This window comes from Cervus canadensis, chromosome 20 (genome assembly GCF_019320065.1).
Source record: "Cervus canadensis isolate Bull #8, Minnesota chromosome 20, ASM1932006v1, whole genome shotgun sequence".
In the NCBI taxonomy this organism is placed as follows: Eukaryota; Metazoa; Chordata; class Mammalia; order Artiodactyla; family Cervidae; genus Cervus; species Cervus canadensis.
In genome coordinates this window covers 59345721-59364682 of record NC_057405.1, presented here as the reverse complement: position 1 = coordinate 59364682, position 18962 = coordinate 59345721, and the positions used below count along the sequence as shown (strand labels likewise).

At 40.5% G+C, this 18962-nt stretch overlaps 1 protein-coding gene across 2 annotated transcripts in view; it reads right to left on the bottom strand.

Annotated features, from left to right (window-relative positions):
• Positions 1–18962, bottom strand: part of SLC16A10 (solute carrier family 16 member 10) — a 114811-nt gene that overhangs the window by 19684 nt on the left and 76165 nt on the right. The window lies entirely within an intron of this gene.

Sequence of the window (18962 nt, the reverse complement as noted above, 5' to 3'; positions counted from 1 at the left end):
ACGACTGAGTGACTAACATTTCACTTCAACAGGGGATAACATCATTTTTAGAACAGTGGTTTTAAAACAGACTTTATCCACATGTGGAAATGCCTTTACGGCAGGAACTAGTCTTTTGTTTCTATTCCAAACATGTGTTTACTCCAGGGCTGCACACCTCTCAGGGATGACCAGCGCCTGGGTGCTGCCTGCTCTGGAAACATTTTCCATCATTCCAACAACAACTTCACTTCATCAGTCACAGAAGCCATTTTTGAACTGGGTGAAACCCTCTTTTTGTTGTGTTATCCAAAGATAACCAAGAACTTAAATCCCATCATAGCTTCTCACTCCTTATCCATGGGCGACAGAAGGAAGCAAGACGCGTGCTCACGGTTTACGCCCTTCCCTCCTGACCATCCCCACTTCAAGTCAATGGCGAGTCAGCGTCTCTCCATGGATGACAGGATTCTGACCAGCCAAGTGAAGGCAGAAGTTCCTCCCCACTCGCCAGAGCCCAGAGCCAGTGTCTAAGAAAGGGCGCCTCTCACTGCGCGGGCCACAGCCCGGCTTCTCCCCCTCACCTCTCGCCTACAGGGCAGCCCCAGGCGCAGATGCTGCGCCATCAGCAGCGATCTTCCGCTGAGAAGCCGGGCGAGTCTTCTGGCTCAGAGAGTCAGCTGTGAAGGAAGCCCAGCAGCAGCCGTCGTATGAAACCAGCTCCAACACAGCTGACGCAGTGCACTAGAAACCCAAGCTTCTCCCTGACGAGCGGTTTCACCACAGAAGACGGTCCACCAGAAGGGAACCTCGACTCACTTTATCTACGGAAGCCCCTGAAATCCCGTGACGCTACGCAGCTGCAAATCAAGGCGCCCACTGGTCCAAAAGATGCAATAACTAGGGAACTCCCTGGCCAGTCCAGTGATTAGGGCTGGGTGCTGAGCGCCTGGGTTCGATATATGGTTGGGGAACTGTTAATAAGATCCCACAAGGCTGGCAGTGGCGGGGGGGGGGCGGGGGGGGAGACAAAAAAGTCCAATAATTACCTACAGTACGGCTTTCTCAGATTGCCTGTTATCTGGCCATGCCATAAACAGTCATTAGCCTCACTGTCCTCCCCTCCAGTAGCACCATTTTAAGGGGATGGGTGGTCTTCATTTAATATCTGTTACGTAATTTATTACAAAAAGAAACATGATAAAACTCTGGTGCATACAAGTTAAATTATGTATCATTAGGGGATAGCAGTTAAAGGAGGAAAACTACTGAAGATGTAAAACAAAAACAAGTTTGTTTCTGACAGCAGACTTGTAGTAACAGCTGACTGACTCAAGTAGCAAGTGCTAACAAAGGCAGTATTTCAGGAAGGCCAGGAAAGCAGGGTAAAAACAGGCCCAGCAGAGCACTGCGGGCTATGGGACTAATGGAACAACTGCCTCTGCAGAACTGAGGACAAAAAACAAAACCCTATTTATCATCCACTGTTGCTGCAGTTACTATGCCCTTTGGGAGAGAACAGATTCCAGGCAGCAGTCATTACCTGTCCTTACCTGTGGGCATCCCATTCCCCGATCCTCTGCCCTCCTCACCAGATCCACACCATCAAGCTGAGGAGGAGGTGGACAACAGACAGTCCTGTTGCGCTCCTTTTGGTGGGGACAAGGGATCTGTATCATTTACATTTCCACCGTACTTTCAAAAATGGGATAATAAATGCTGCACCATATTTTCAGGGGCTGTGGAATGCAGAATTTCTCCAGCTTCCTACTTCCCCACAGGGATGCTGAGTTCCGAGCACTTCTGCCCTCTTGCTCTTCATCCTGAGATTAGCAGGTTCAGCTTGTTGCCTCTTCCTTGAATGCAATTTAATTTCTAAGAACACATCCTTTTAACACCTGAAAAGCTACTCAATAACTCTTTTAAGATGGAGTATTTACATGTATTCTACTTAAATACACTTTTTTTTTAAAGGTAAACACAAAGAAAAGAGCCTGGTCCCTTTAAAAATTACATGTACATTTGAAAGGCAGTAGAAGGCTGCTAGAGTAGTTAATGGATAATCTCAGATTTTGTTGCAAATCAAAACTTTATACTACCCTTTGACTTCAAAGAAAGATGAACAGAAATCTGAATGGATTGAGGGTTTGGTTTGTTTTTTTCTTTCTTTTTTACAATAATTGTGTTTTCTCCATCTTTGTTTTTGCTAAGAAAGTAAGTTAGCACTGCAGGGCATTCCCTGAGAAAGTTTTACATGATCACAGTACACCAGTGAGTCCAGTGAGGTGACTAAAGCTAGCAGAAAACTAAGCCCACAGATTTGGGTACATAAAATTAACCCCTTTACATCATTTAATATTGAAATAGGACTTTACGGCCATTAAGACAAGTACTGATTATGTCAGCCTCAAAATATCATTTTAACATGTTAAATTTGATCAACCGTGCTTTGAAGTAAAACAGCTCTAAGATGTCCTTGAAGTGAAAACACAGAATCTCCTTGCCTGCCAACATTTTTAAGGACTAACATCTTAGGCAGCCCACTGTCTCTTTACTAATAAGGTACCTGTTGTGATTAAAGCCGAAGTATGCGTACTGCCTGCCTCCCCAGCAGCTAACCCAGCGGAGGGCAGACCTTTGGCCTGGCAGGACTCTAGGAGGCATGGGCAGTTGGCTCTGTTTGTTTTTTTAAACGGCCAGTCTTTCCATTTCATTGAGATGGGTTTCCATGGTGCCGGTAATCACACACGGCACTATTAAGAGTGGGACCAGAAAAGAGACTGAGAAAGTCAAGACTGAGAAAAAAGAGGGAAGAGTTTCCAGGAACTTATTTAACAGCCACCAAGGGGTAGAAAAAGAAGGGTTCTAAAGGAAGGAAGGTAGCTGATGGTTTGGAAATCCCTGGTCTGATTTGGAAAACATTTTCTAACTCTAAAAATTCTTAAGACCTGATTATTTTTCTTTTTGTTTTTTCCAAAAATAATTTTCCTTTGATTAAAGCGAAGTTCATCCTTGACACAGAATTATTTAGATGAGATTTGGCAAAATGTTTCAGAGGAATTATCTGTCAAAACCAATCTGGATTTAGATGCCAGTTCAAATAATCCTAAATTATAGACAATGAACTTACAATGAACTTAATCTTAAAAAATAAATCACTAGGGTTTTTAGATAACTTGATGTCATTAGTGACCCTGACAATAATATCCATACCAGATAGTTCTCAAATTATCAAAAATTATTCTGGTCCTTCCTGAACTATGAAGGATGTTTAATCTGTTGGTTGATGTGATTTTTATTCATTCCACCCAAATCCAAATATGATTCGGAACAGCTTTCTTGGAGGCTCATTCTTGGCACAGCAGGGTCACCACTCCCTCAGACCCCTGGTTCCTGGCTAGGCTGGATGAACACAGTGGACTGTGAACTGTTAAGACAGGGCCCATCTGTGAAGGACGTAGATTGCCTCTGCTCTGGTTGGGATGGCTCGGGAAGGCTCCGCTATGGTCCCGAGCATGCCTGCATGACTGCCTAACGCTTCAGGACAGCACTTGGAAGGTACAAAGCGGTAGCAAGGTCTCCACAGATGCAGACCCCTGGTTGTGGTTAATGCTCTTCTGAGGCATCATTGAGTTTCCATGTTTTAGTTTTTTTACAGGGAGGAGGTGATGTATGCTCTTCTAGACTTACTCCTGGATTCACCTGGTGATAAAATCACCCATCAGCTAAATGTACATGCAGATAGACAGGTGTGGGTTATGGAGTTTCTAGTCAACAGCTGAATTGCATGAATTTAGAAAAATAGTCCAAAATGAACAAATGCACCCAGCAAAAGGCCAGTTCAATTAAGGCTGAATATTTGAAGTTTAAGATAGACTTCGTCTTAAAATAGGAAGGGATAACTTCAGAAAGTATTATTTAAATCACTAGGATTTGGGGTAATTTGATAATGACCCTGGAGCATTATTAGTTCTTACTTAGCTTCTTAATTTTGTCCTTAATTTTAAAGTGATAAAAGCCTGATCCTTCCACAAAAATTCTACCTTCTTCTAACCTCTCCTCACTAAGATTCTTTCAGGCTAGTGATGCTGGCTAGAGAACCCTTTTACCAAAAGCCTTCTGGCCTCCTTTCTCCTTCAGTCTTTCTAAGGCACACCATAGAGCTTGTCTTTTCTACTAATTCTAAGAGTTAGTTCTTAAATTCTCTCCCTAGGATCACATCACATTTTAAAAAAATTATCTGAATAAAGATTAAAAATCGTTAGGATCACGGAATTCTTTGGCAGCCCAATGGTTAGGACTCCATACTTCCACTGCAGTGTGCATCAGTTTGATTCCTGGTCAGGGAACTAAGACCCTATATGCCTCATGGGATGGCCAAAAAAGAAAAAAAAAATAGGATTAAGCTCAGATCAGTCTCCCTTCCACTGTCGTCACTTTCACACACTTCTGAAATTGTCTATCCCAATTTTTTACCTCCTCTTTAAAGAATAAGACTACTTCAGATTTGGGGTGAGGTGGTGGTGACTAACATTATTTTAGACATGTTCGATCCCGTCTTGTGATTTTAAAGCGTTCAGGAAGAAAAGGACCACACCTCTGTAGGATAGATAAGAAAGTAGAAAGCCTAAGTGGTCTGGATTAAGGCAGCTGGCATGGCACAGAGAAAAACTTTCACAGACTGAGAGTTGGAAGGCCTCGGCAGAGCAGGTAAAAAAAAGTCTTTGGAGTCAAATTGTGAGCTCTGTTCCTTAGAGTCTAAGATCTTGGACATCGGTTCCTTGGTTTCAAGTTGACCCTGCACACTGCTTCACTCCCTTGGAGGGATGTTCTGGAAATCTATGGAGGCTATTTTTATCTGATATAGTTGTGCCCAAACATTGCCTTTTTTCCAATTAATTTTTTATTTTAATAAACTTTTTTATCACATAACACTTACCATTTAAGCCATTTTAAAGTGTATACAGTCAGTGGCATTAAGTACATTCACGTTCTTATGTAACTATTACCACCATCCATCTCCAGAACTTCTTCACTTTCTCAAACTGAAACTCCAAACCCATTAAATAATATCTCCCCCCTTCCCCACTTCTCAAAGTCCCTGGGAGCCCTCATTGTACTTCCATCTCTGAATCTGACTCCCCTAGGTACCTCATCTAAGTGACATCATACACTTTGTATCTGGTTTATTTCATTTAGCATAATGTCTTCAAGGTTCCTCTATGTTGTCACATGTGTCCCAAACATTACCTTTTAAAATACGTATTATTTTATCCAAAAAATTACTTTTTATTTCTTTTTATGTTACAAGTGGGGCATTCCTGATTTTTTTTTTTTTAATTATGTATACAGGTAGGTTTTATGACCTAGGAATTTGGTTCCGGGAGAGAAAAGGAGGCACCAGGTCTGACACACTACTCCGGGTGTGTGACAGCATAGCTGTGGAGGTGAATGTGACATTGAACTTAGAAAGCGCCTCGCAAGGAAGATGTGGGACGGGGACCCCAGGACGGGGCATCCCCGAAAGCTGGAGACCAGGAGCCAGGAGACACCGGCAGGGAACTGTGAGAAGTCCCTAGGACAGCTCCTGAGGAGTCAGAAACGTAAAAGGAAGCTGTGTGTTCACAGGAGCAGACCCAGGGATATCCGATTTATGTTGAGGTTTGTACAATGCCTCATAAATTAAATAATCAACACACGGGAGCACTTTACATTCTACAGATGTGTGCAGGGGTCACGAGACTGGGGCAGAATCTGCTAGTCTATGTGGTGGTGGTCCACTCAGACACCCCATTCTCCTGGAAGCACATGGTACAAGGTATGAGAGAGGGTATTCCACCTTAGCAGGGCCGACTATATACTGACTGTGTACCTCTAGCCACCCATTTCCGTATCTTTAAATTACTCCACATGGACACTAGTCTAGATAAACATACTTTACTTCTATTATTTAAGCTTTAAATGACACCTTGTCACTAATTACACATGTGTGATCAGAGAAAGTCTCAAAACCAATTAACTCCTCTCCAGGAGAGTTGAAGAACATAAAGCACAATTAGAACGGAAAAGTTGTCATGAGTAGGGAAATTACTAGAGGTCATACTCTAGCAACTCAACCAACCTGTAAGCTCGGCCTCAAACTGGTCAAAAATATTTGCGTGCTGGGGGCTGGGATGCAGCAGTGAAGAGGAGGCTGTGTCCCTACCCTTGTCCCATCTGCCTTACCTGGTTCTTCTTTATCATTTCATGAGGTGTTAGGACCCTCCCCACACAAAATGCCCCAGTATATGTTGTAGATAAATCCAGTCTTCACCAGCCTTTCCCATACTTACACTGAACACATCATGCAGTACAAGTGCCTAACCAAAACACACTACTGCTGTGTTCCAACTTAACGTAAAATCAGATACTCTTAAATGAGAATTTCTTTCTCTACCACAATCTTAAATCTTTCAGCAGTATGGGGCCCACATTCTAGAGATAATTTTCATGCCTGAATAAACCATCTATCACTTCTAAAAACTAGCATTGAATTATCTGTAAATACATATTATTGTTTATAAATACATATTATTTTTGGCTAAATAAATATAATTTGGAAAATATGACAAGCTTACTCTACCTTACCAAAAGCAGCAGCTCTGTTTTCATTTATCTGTAAATGATTTGTTTTCTAGATTTCTTATGTATTAATTATGTATTGTCTTCCTATCCTGTTCCTATACTGCTGCTGCTAAGTCGCTTCAGTCGTGTCTGACTCTGTATGATCCCATAGACGGCAGCCCACCAGGCTCCACCGTCCCTGGGATTCTCCAGGCAAGAACACTGAAGTGGGTTGCCATTTCCTTCTCCGATGCATGAAAGTGAAAAGTGAAAGTGAAGTTGCTCAGTCGTGTCCAACTCTTAGTGACCCCATGGACTGCAGCCCACCAGGCTCCTCCGTCCATGGGATTTTCCAGGCAAGAGTACTAGAGTGGGGTGCCATTGCCTTCTCCAGATCCTATACTAGTGTACTACAATTAAGAAGAAAAAAATACTCAAAAAACCAGCTAGCTTTTCTTGGATGAAACTGTTCTATAGATATGGAACTTCACCATTAATGAGTCACAAGTGGCCAGAGAAGTAAAGATCCTTATTCACCTCAAGAGAATGCTGGTGAATACTGCCTAAGGCACAAAACTGGTAAATGGGCAAATTTTCACTAACCTGAGTAGTCAAATTGCAGCAGATGGTGAGATCTGCAGGGAAATAAATGCAAGGTTAGAAAAGCAAGAAAAGCACAGACACCACTGAAAAAAATCTGAAAAAAGTGGGGATAAAGTGATGGTGAGAGGATATCTACTCACTCATGTAATAACCACAGGAGAACTGAGGGACTACAGTTAGAAGATGTAAGTAGTGAATGAAGTATCTGAAGAAAAAGCAATGCTTGGGTCCTATGTAAGAATTTTTCATTTCTAACATGCAGACTTTAATATAATGCATTGGATAAAAACAAGTTGAATAAAAAAATTCATTGGCTGATCTTAAAGACAGAAACTAGAGAATTTCCAAGCCATAGGCTTCCTACAGGCAACAGGAAGCCATCTCATTTTTCTGTCTTCTAAATACCTACTGCTGCCCTTCACCCAGAGAATGCACCTACTAGCACCTCCTCAAAGAGGTTATCGCTGACTTGACAAACTGAGGTTACGTCCTACCATCACCTTCCATCTAATTTTACTGCCTTCAAAGAAAATATCACTATTTGAAAAGTACCTTGTTTATTCACGTGGTTACTGTTTACTGAGCTCCCTGAGAGTAGAGACTACATCCCTTCTCAGCACTGCAATCCCACATCTAAAGGCGCCGGCAGGTACCCGGTGAGTATCTATCAGGTATGGACTTGAACCTGCTCAATTTGAATCTGCACAACTGAGTCATAATTCCTGAGAGGAAGGTCACATACATGCAAGGAAATACAGCAGTGACAGAAAGGAATAACTCACCCTAATTCTATCCTAGTAACATCCCTGCCACTTACTGTGAAACTCTGAGCAAAAGAAAACCTCTCTTTTGGTCCAGGTTCTTATCTATTAGTAGGAGAGACCAGCATCAATGCTGCTTTCCTCATAAGAGGGTGCTGTGAGAGTTGAATCAGAAAATCTATCTGTGAAGTGAATTCCTTCATATTCTTTAGGGAAGTCCACTGGGATGGGAATGAATGAATGAAATGAAATGGAAATAAATGAACAACAAAACATTTCCAGACCACATAATAGGGAAAAAATGTAGCGGGTGTTTGTGTGTGTGTGTATGATCAGCACACAGTGAATCTTAATGGTTAATTCTTGATATTTAAATCTATACACTATACAAAGAAATATTCTTGTTGTCAAGGAAATTTTATAAGCATGCTTTTAATGAAAAAACAAAAATTACTTAATTAGAAAATCTTCATGAAAAATCTTGATTAGATTACTTTTTATTCTGCAAAGTACCAAAACATTCTGCATAACTAGTAAAAGTCAAAGTAACAATAAAGATAATCAGGATAATAAACCAAAATCAAGAATGAAAAGGAGGGAGGGAGGGAAGGAAAAAATGAAATTTAATCCCTAGTATTTAGACTTTATTGTTTAGCATCCAGTCTAAAAACAAAATTAAAATGTCAACTCTGCCTCTTTTATCTGGTTATAGTGCCAGAAGACTGAGATAGGGCAACTCTTCAGATTATACAATCCCACTGGAAATCAGTTTAAAAATGTTTCTAAAACTCTGCAATCACCATCCCAGGGCTGAGGACATGTATTGGGCCTCCAGGCCTTTCTCCTGTCAGAACCTTACGAGAAACAGATAAAGAAAGCAGGTGAGGTCAGCTCAGCTGCCCAGACCTGGCCCCATACACAGTAACCTTTGGTTTAGATGAATTCTGCTACGAACCCTGCATCCTCGGGGCTCAGCCACACAATAACTATAACTTTGAGCTCTAAATATATCCATGAAAGAAAGATGACAAAACCAGTACAGTCGCTACTGGCAACCTGGAAGACCTGGACTGTGTCAGAATGGTGAAGTGACCTCCAGGTTGGGAAGCGAACCCCATAATCTGACGAGGGTTATAATAAGGGTCAGATAAGCCAACCTCACTCCTCTAATGACTCAGTTTCCACTACATGCACATTTACATTTCAGGCTAGGATAAGCTTCCATTCATTTTCCATGGATATTCTTGCACGTTATGGGTGCCAGGTTCTATCATTTTTATAACTGTGTGACTTTTGGCAAGCAACTTAACCTTTTTGTGTCTTAATTACTTTACCAGTTTTTTTTTTTTTAAGTACAATTAAATGACCTGTACACTCCGTTCAACTCCTAAATTACTATCATACTTTTTTTTAAAGGCATTTAAATATTTATATTTTACCTCAAAGCCACACATTTAAGAAGACCAGGCTCAAGCCTCAGCTGCACCAGGCACCAGCCTACAACCCTGAGCAAGTTGACTTAATAACCCCAAGTCCAGTTCCTCTCCTGCCAAATGGAATCTGACCCTGCCCATCTCGTAGGGTGGCTCTGAGGCTCCAGTGAGAGATAATACTTGTGGGAGAGTCTTAGAAAGTAAATGTTAATAAAACTGTGGGAAATAAAAATACGTTTAAAAGAAACTTATAGTTTAAAATAAACCTTCGTGTGGCTATGATGACTGGGCATACAGGATGCTAAATCATGCTCTGAAGATTGAATGCTGCAGTTGTTCTGGCCCTGTTACTTTGAGAATAAATCAGTTCAACTTGACATGGATGCAGACACAGCTGGACTACGTAACTGCACATCAGTTGTCCATGTTTGCAATTTTGCCTCCAAACTAGCTACCATTAAATGAGTTTTTCTCCAATTTGTTATGAGGGAATATAAACTTTCTGATGATGAGTGAGCTGCCAAAAGGTAGAGCAGTGAAAAAACTAGATGTAGGTAATGGGGATGGAAAGCAGGGAAAGCAAAGGGGGAAAGGCACAGTGGCATCTGGGGGGGATACATAAGAGACACGCACCCCTCAAACTTTCTTTGGATCTAGAGACACTTCCCTACACCATGAATACGTAAGTGGCGGATCTAGAGACACTTCCCTACATCATGAATACGTAAGTGGTGGATCTGGAGACACTTCCCTACACCATGAATACGTAAGTGGTGGATCTGGAGACACTTCCCTACACCATGAATATGTAAGTGACCTTCTCCCCGATACTCTGTAATCACTGGAGTTAGTCTCTGTGAGGGCTTTTCCAAAGAGATGTCCCAGAACCTAGAGAGAAGGTTAAACTAGCAGAAGGTACTCTCAATTGATCAGACAATTCTCTCCACCCACCAGAACCACCTGGTAAATGCAGAGTGAAAGGCAATGTCCAGGTATACCCTCATACCTTTAAGAGTCTTCAAATTAAGATTTCTATTTGTGTTAATTCTCTGTCATAACAATTTATCTTCTAGTTGACAGAAAAATCAGGATAGGACCCCTTATCAGCTAAATTTAGGTTCCTCAAACTTGAACAAATTTTGATATTAATCCGACGAGTTGAGGGATAAAGCAAATATCCCTATTACAGTTAAATTTTGAGATTATTCTAGAGAATATTATATTTTAACAAATAAAACATGAGACAATTAAATACAAAAGACCTGGTAAAATTTACATATTAACAAGATAGAAAAACAGATACAGAGGATAAACTAGTGGTTATCACTGGGGAGAGGAAAGTGAGGAGGGGCAAAACAGGGCATAGTGTATGAAGAGGCACAAACTATTACGCTAAAGTAAGCTACAAGGATATACTGTACAGTATGGGGACTAAAGCCAGTATCTTATAATAACCTTAAATATCTTATAATAAATTTTATTATAGATTTATAGATTTATATAGATTTATAATAAACTTATAATCTATAGAAATAAATTTATATAGATTTATAATAAATTTATATAGATTTAAAAAATCTATAAAAATATTGAATCACTATGTTGTATACCTGAAACTAATATAATATTGTAAATCAACTATACTTCAATTTTTAAAAAAAGAAAAAACATTATAGATATGGGGAGGGGACAAGAGAAGGAACAATCTCTCCAATGCTTTTTGGGCCTTCTCAGGAAACTTCACAGGGCTTCCCAAGTGGCACTAGTAGAGAAAAAAACCTGACTGCCAATACAGGAGATATTAACACACGCAGGTTTGATCCCTGGGTTGGGAAAATCCCCTGGAGGAGGGCTTGGCAACCCACTCCAGCATTCTTGCCTGGAGAATCACATGGACGGAGGAGCCTGGTGTGCTACGGTCCGTAGGGGTGCAAAGAGTTGGACAAGACTAAAGTGACTTAGCACACGCACACACAGGACACTTAAAGATCTATCAGGGTCTTCAGAGTTTATATGTAACTCTAAAATTCAAGCAATTTGTTTCTTTGCATTTTCCTATAATAGTACTCTGTTATCAATCAAATACATTTGTACATTTTACTATAAATTTGTAATTTGTCCATTTTTTCTTCTGCTATGCTTAATGTTTACTGTAGAAAACCAAACCGATCAAAAAACTATGCATATTTCATGTTCCGCTTGTCACAGAAAAGCAATTCGATTTTCTCATATTCACAACGTCCTAGAGACCAAAAGAGGAGACACGGGGGCTGAGAGGACAGTTACACGTCACCCTGTCACTCACATCAGCCCGTCTGCTCGGAGTCCTCCCCACGGCTGTGCGGCGTCCTCTGAGGGCCTGGACAGTCCGGCCCTGCTTCTGTGCTTAGTCCTGAAGGAACAGAGGGGAAACACGCAAGCCAGAGAAAACCCTGGTCCCGGCCCAGTGTGGCTGATGGTAGGCAGCACTCCACCTCTCAGGTGATCCAAAGAAGGAACAGAAGACTCTTTACGAAAAGAACACGAGACTCAGAGTCTGAGACCCATGGTTTAAATCCCAGCTCTGAGCAAACTCAGTGCATGACCCTGACCAAGCATAACTTATTTAGCAAAGTAGCTTCCTTGGCTCCAAGTATATAATTATTTCTGACATTTATTACCCTCACCCTTGTGATGGTTATGTGAGATTTTGTGGAGATGCTTGGCACGTGACAGATTCTTGCAAATGCCACCTGACTCTCCGTTTGAGGAAGCCACAGAGAGACAAGAGCATGTCTGCTGATCCTATTTACACGGCTCAGCACCCTGAGCTTTACCTTGGGGCGATATTCCTGCTGTGACCACAACGTGGCCAGTGGTAACCTGGCCGGTGAATTAGGTGAATTAGGCCCGGAACCTAACAGGTGCATTCCAGTACTGAGCCACGGAGCACCTGGCATTAATCAAAGCCATAGAATATCTCCTGAGGTTTTACATGCCCCATTGATTGGCTTGTTTGCCTACAGATTTCATTTCTAATTTAAAAACACAACTTGTTTGTTCCCAATTACAATTGGACTTGGTGTCCACTGAATTGCCCTGTCAGCAGGCAAATAATGGTGCCTTTAATCATAGTCTCAGATGAGTGGGATATTCGTACCAGATCAGAGTTTCTTTTGAGGACAATTACTATCTGCCACAAAACTGACAGATCTTATGGAGTTTTTTAAAAATGAGCTAATAAACACAAATTTCAACACATGAGTCAGTCATCTCTCTGATACAGAACGATATGGGTCAAAGCTTAAAACCTAACAGTTCACTGCCGTATGTTCTGGAGTCAAAGAACACAAGTGCTGCTTTTCAAGGCGAGTAGTGGTGGAGAGATGTAAAAGCAATAAAAACTAAGTCATCATTCTCGTACTGAGGATGGGACATTCTATGCCACTGAGAAGAGCTGCATCACTGTTGTCATTTGCAGGCATTTATCAGGCATCTGACTGATGTGGCCCTGTGGTCAGTGCTCTGGGCCTGTATCCCCATCCTGTTCTCACTCACAGCACCCAAGGCTCTGCAAGATTTTCAGCTGCTATGCAGGAGAGCAACTGTCTAGCTTTCCTTGTTAATGGGGATGGCCATTCCATCCTTCCACACACTTACAACAGTGACAGAGACACACAAATTTCTTCCATTTATAAATTTTCAATTTCAACATGTATATATAGCTATAGGTCAAAAGCAAAACGCATCAACTCTTTTCTCGATCATCAACAGATGGCATTAGTGGTACTTAAGTCTGAGGTCTGCTGAGCTTGAGCTTACTGATTAACTGTGGAGTGGATATGAATACCATCATGTCCTATAGGTATAACATGTGAAACATCACTTTAGTATCATAGTAGAGAATTTTAAAGATCAAAATGAAGAGAAGATGAACAGTGCTTATACAGTGTCACTTCTGATGAATCCATAAGATATTTAGTCATTCAACAAATATTTGAGCACCCACTGCTATGTCAGGCACTGTGCTAGGTGCTCACTGAACAAGACAGAGAAGGACCCTTGGCTGGCCTCAACATTTACATTCTAGCAGAGGTATACACACAGAGAACAAACAATCACCATCACAATTAAGTTACTTAACACATTAGAAGGTACAACAAAGAAATAGCAGTGTGAGAGAGTTTGGGAGTGTGTGGAGGGGAAATGGATGAAGGGAGTTTTAACCAAGTGGTCAGGGCAAGCCTCATAAAATGTCAACCTGGAGGACTCTGAGGGAAGGAAAGTTAGGCGCTCAAAATAGCCTGGAGTTAAAACTCCCTTCTGGGTCCTCCCCACCATTCTATACAAAACAAAGAACTCTCTCACCTGAAGAAAAAAAATGGACATTCGGATTGATTACGCCCAGCTCCCAGCCGGTCCCAACCTCTGGCAGATCTCCAAAATTCCTTGCCCCAGCCGTTTAAGAGATAACTAATCCGAACAACCTTGGAGAAGAACTGGGGCCCCTTAAGACAGTAGATTTCCACATATGTGCCTGTATGTACTTACTCTTTTCTTGGGTTAGTGCTGCTGCTAAGTCACTTCAGTCGTATCCAACTCTGTGCGACCCCACGACAGCAGCCCACCAGGCTCCCCCGTCCCTGGTTAGTCAGCAGCTCACTAATCTGACTGCTGCCCCTTCTGGCCTCGTTAAAGGGGATCTGTTCTTGTAAAGTGCCAGTCTCGTCCTTTCTCTGAACCTCGCTTTCTCTAATTTCCTTACCCTACATTGAGAGCCACCAGAGGACATTAGTTTTTACTCTCAGAGCAATGGGGAGTCACTAAAAGATTTTGAGAGACTTGTGTTGAAAGAACACCTGTGGTTTCTGCATACAGACTGCAGCAGGGCAAGGAAGGAAGTGGAAAGACCAGATAGGAGTCTGTTACAGTGATCCAGGCTAGGGATGTTGCTGGCCCAGTCAGAGGTATAGTAATGATGATGTTAAGAAGTGGACAGATGCTAAATATATCTTGAAAGGAGAACCACTGAGATTTCTGGCCTGGATCAGGAGTATGGTGTGAAAGAAAGAGGCGCCAAGGTTGCCTCCAAGGTTTGGGGCCTGATGGAATTGCCATCTCCTGAGATAAGGAAGGCTAAGGGCAAGACAGGTTTGGAGGACATGGGATAACCTTCAGCGCTGGACATGTTAAATGTGAAACATCTAGCAATCCTCCAAGTGGAGATATTAAGTAAGCAGTTGGCTATAAAAGTTTGGTGAAGAATTTAGTAAAGGGGTTTGGACTAAATTAATACAAATTTTGAGTCACTGGCATATACATGATATCTGAACTCAGGAAATTAGATGAAATCATCATTTGGAATTAATATAGGAAAAGATCAAGAGGCAAGTCCCTTGATATTCAGAGTCAGGGTGAAAAAGAAGGAACCAGAAGGAACTATTAATAAGAGGATTAATGGAAAAGTAGGAGGAAAACTAAAAGCATGTTATGTTTCTGAAAGGTAGTGAAGAAAAACTGAAGAAGAAGCCATAAAAACTTAATCCAAGTGACCTACAAGGGATTAATCTCCAAAACATACAAATAGCTCATGCAGCTCAAATTAAAAAAAAAAAAAAACAAATAACCCAATCTAAAAATGGGCAGAAGATCCAAACAGACATTTCTCCAAAGAAATATTTAATATACAAATGGCCAAGAGGCACACGAACAATGCTGAACATCACTAATTATTAGAGAAATGCAAACCAAGACTACAATGACGCGTCACGTCACATCAATCAGAAAGGCCATTATCAAAAACTACAAACAATAAATGCTGGAGAAGGTGTGTGGAAAAGGGAACCCTCTGGCACTGTTTGCGGGAACATAAATTGGTACAGCCATTATGGAGAACAGTACGGAGGCTCCTTAAGAAACTAAAATAGAACTACCATATGATCCAGCAATCCCACTCCTGGGCATGTAACCTGAGAAAAACATCCTCCGAAAGGATATATGCACACCAGTGTCCTCAGCAGCACTGTTTACAATAGCCAGGACACGGAAGCAACCCAAAAGTCCATCGACAGAGGAATGAATAAAGGAGACGTGGGACATACATACAATGGAATATTACTCAGTCAGTAAAAATAATGAAATAATGCCATTGGCAGCAACACGGATGGACCTAGAGTGTCATAATGAGTGAAGTGAGTCAGACAGAGAAAGACAAATATGATGTCACCGAATCTAAAAAAAAAAATCACACAAATAAACTTATTTACAAAACAAAAGCAGACTCACAGACTTAAAGAATGAACTTACAGTTACCAGAGAGGAAACACAGGAAACACAGTGGGCAAGGGGTAGTCAGGGAGCTGCGGATGGACAAGTACACACTGCTACAATTAAAATGGATAACCAACAAGGACCTACTAAATAGCAACATGGAATTCTGCTCAGTGTTATGTGCAGGCTGGATGGGAAAGGAGTCTGGGGGAGAATGGATACATGTATATGTATGGCTGAGTCCCTTTGCTCTCCACCTGAAACTACTGTAACATTGTTAATCGGTTATGCTCCAAGACAAAATAAAAAGTTTTAAAAAAATAAGACAAAATGGATAACCAACAAGGACACAGGGAACTCTGCTCAATATTGTGTAACAATCTAAATGGGAAAAGAATTTGAAAAAGAATAGATACATGTATAACTGAACCACTTGGCTGTACACCTAAAAAACCAACACAACACTGATAATCAACTATACTCCAATATAAAATAAAAAGTTAAAAAAAAAAAACAAAAAACCTTAACCTAGAAAACAAAACAGCTCTCAGGAAAAAAAGAGCAATTCAGAAAAACTAACGGAGCTGCTAACAGGAATGGTTATTTGGAAAGTTATGTCTCATCAAAATTAATCTGTAAGATTTGTACCCTTACTCTATTTCTTTAATTTTCTATCTATGAGATATGGGATGTTTACTAAACTTGTTATGATATTCATTTCATGATGTATATGATTCAAATGATTATGCTGTATACCTTAAACTTATAACATGCTGCACGACAATCATATCTCAATAAAACTAGAAGAAAAAAGATTCATCTCACAATAGAGATTACAACTGGAAGGCTTAAAGGAGATCATTTGACCCCTTCTTGGAAGCAATAGGATTCTTCATTTTTAAAAGTCAACTACTAAAAGAAAACTTTCAACCTTGCTCTGAGAGTAAGAACGCCACAAAGCATACATATTTTCTCTCAAATCATCACACATAGTCTAATAGGCAAGTAACCTTGGAATTTTTAACATAACCATGAAAGCACTTCACTGTATTTCTGAATCCTTCAAAGGAGACCTAGATAGAGAAATTAGTTCCCTAATTAAAGATGCAGTTTTAACAGCAAAGCTCATGATTAAGGACCAATTCCAATCCTATGAAGCTTTTACTAACCACTTTCCCAAAAAGATACCATCTTTCTCCTTTGACTCATCCACTAAAACCAGACAATTCACCATCACATCATCTTAAATTTGAACAACTCTCATTTTTATACCAGAACTGGAGAGATGCTTTACATACTTTTTTTTTGTCATCCTTACAACAATTCTGCAAAATTGGATTTATCCCTATTTTATAGATGTTGAAACTGATGGTTAGAGTCTGTTACCTAAGGTTACACAAGTATAAAGGGACAAAACCAGCATCTGCTTTACTCACTATGCAATACTGCCTCTTGCATGAAAGTATTACACTAATAATTACCAGTCACTGTGTCCTGTGACCCTGGACGAGTTTTTACACCTGTCAGTGCCTCATTCATGAAATAAGCATGATACAGTACAGATACTGCACTGTGGTGAAGATGATATAAGGTAATGTATGTAAAACTCCTTTATAAACTGTAATTGTCGATATTACCACTCAGAGTAGATTTTATGCTCCTTCAGCACAGGTTCTCATGCCTTACAGGCATTTTCCCTTCAACATTCAAAGTGAATTGAATACCATCTTACCAGTCCTTGGAAAGATTTCAGACACCTTTTCCCCCCTTCTAAGGAGGGAGGTGGTGTCCCACTGCATGAAGTCTGGATTGAGTATCGAACATCCCTAATCCAAACCTTAAACTACAACACAGTGACAAATTCAGTGTGCTCATCAAACATGAGATTTAAAACCACCTGCCTGGCATTTAACTGGTGTTTCCTCTTCACCACGCCTTTAGTGCCATAAGAGTTTGAAAGGGAGAAAAATCCCAAATGAAAAAATATCACATTTTGTTAAGAAAACATGCCTGGAAGGAGGGAGAACAGGATAAGGCCTGGTTTGTTATCTGAGTTAACAGAGACCTTGTTGTTCTGTGTACAATCTGATTTACAGCCTCCTGATGACAGCAGTAACTATAACACTGTCTAACTCATCACTCATTATGAAATTTCATTTACTTTAAGAAAAAGACCAATAACATATTTATGAAATTTCTTAGGGAACACTCACTCCCCCTTCAATACAATGGACGTATTCAGTGGTATATCTGGGGATGGGAGCTGGTATGCCCCAGAGGAAGACCATGCCAGGCGTGTTCTTCAGGACACAGCAGGAGGGAACCAGCCCCTGCTCTGCCATGATTCTGGGGAAGCTGCTCAAAATCTTTATTAATGATGGATCTGTTTTCCAGCCTGTAAATCATGAGCTAATATAGTTATTCTGCCTACCTCACAAGTTTACTGTGAAGGTCAAATGAAATAATATATGTAAGTTAATTTACAAATTACATTACTAGAAATTACCAGAAATAACTAGAAAATCAGCTACCACTTGTCCTTTGGTAAATGTCAGGTACTAGCAACTTAGCAGCAGCAGCAAAGTTGAGATACTGATTTCGCTAAGTGTTTTCACATTATAGTAACAAACACAATTATTTTTTAAAAATCTACTCATCTCTGAAAAGGACACAACAAATGTTTTCTTATCTATGGAAGCTATAGAAGAAGTAACTGGTAAGGTTGATCTTCCCACAATGGATCTATGTATATATATGTATATATTCTAAATTATTTTCAGATGGTTTAACTATGTCTTCCTAAAAGAGTGAAAATGGACTCTCAGATCAAGATGTAGCCACAGACTTCATATGTGATAGGTGTCACATACCAGGTCATTTTACTTAGGAACTCGGTCTCTGCAAAATGCCTCATGGTCCTAAAAACTAGTCCTCTCCATGTCTCCCCACTGATCATCCCAGCTGCCTCCTTAAAACCTCTGGCAAAAAGAGAATAGGAGAATTAAGAATTCAAATGATCTTAGATCCACAAAGGATTGATCATGTCATTTACTAGCTGACCTCTTGACCCCAGTAATTCTCTGAACTACACTGCCAAATTGCGCCAGAATTTTAACTAGAGAAAAATTGCACAAGTGTCCAAAAGTAGACTGAAAGCTAGAAAAACTCCAAATCACAAACACAGTATACACATAAAAGAAAAACTTATCCTAGTACCATTTTTGTTTATCATTTATCAACTATGTTGAACTATAAATACATTTTCAGTCATAACAATAAGGATAAAGGAAGAAACATAATAGTAATCACTTGTGAGCAAATTTTGCCAGGGGCA